Source organism: Colobus angolensis, unplaced genomic scaffold (assembly GCF_000951035.1).
Source record: "Colobus angolensis palliatus isolate OR3802 unplaced genomic scaffold, Cang.pa_1.0 Scaffold242, whole genome shotgun sequence".
NCBI classification, from domain to species: domain Eukaryota; kingdom Metazoa; phylum Chordata; class Mammalia; order Primates; family Cercopithecidae; genus Colobus; species Colobus angolensis.
The window spans coordinates 271544-272079 of record NW_012115622.1 but is presented as its reverse complement, the minus strand read 5'-3'; the positions used below and the strand labels follow the sequence as shown (position 1 = coordinate 272079).

The 536-nt window shown below is 52.8% G+C and overlaps 1 protein-coding gene across 1 annotated transcript in view; it reads left to right on the top strand.

The window, feature by feature from the left end:
* Positions 1–536, top strand: part of USP18 (ubiquitin specific peptidase 18) — a 48334-nt gene that overhangs the window by 13639 nt on the left and 34159 nt on the right. The window lies entirely within an intron of this gene.

Sequence of the window (536 nt, the reverse complement as noted above, 5' to 3'; positions counted from 1 at the left end):
CAAAGTAAGATAAGCAGTAAGTCAGTGGGCAGTACACATGCGTACACACCTCTCCTTCCACCAACACTCACACAATGCACTCTCTCTCTCTGTCTCTTTCCATAATTCTTTTCCTGCCCTGTGCTCTCTCCTTTTTCCCATCCAAGAAATGCCTGTAATTGAATGAATCATTGCGAAACCACAGGGACAGCCCTTCGTGTTGCCTTTCTTCCCAGGACCTGTCTGTAGTTTGGAGAGCTTTAGGCTGGACATTTTGCTGCTTGCCCGAGATGTGGAGCCAGGACCTCGTCCATCTGCCCTCTGCTCTAGCATGATTGCTGCGCAGGGTGCAGAGGGGCTAAGGCAGCGGTCGCGCTGATCCCCCTCTCTGGAGGGTCCCCTGTAGAGCAGATTCACTCACATCGTGCTTCTCAACATTGGCCATACATTGAAATAATCTGAGGTAGCCGGGCGCGGTGGCTCAAGCCTGTAATCCCAGCACTTTGGGAGGCTGAGACAGGCGGATCACGAGGTCAGGAGTTTAAGACCAGCCTGGC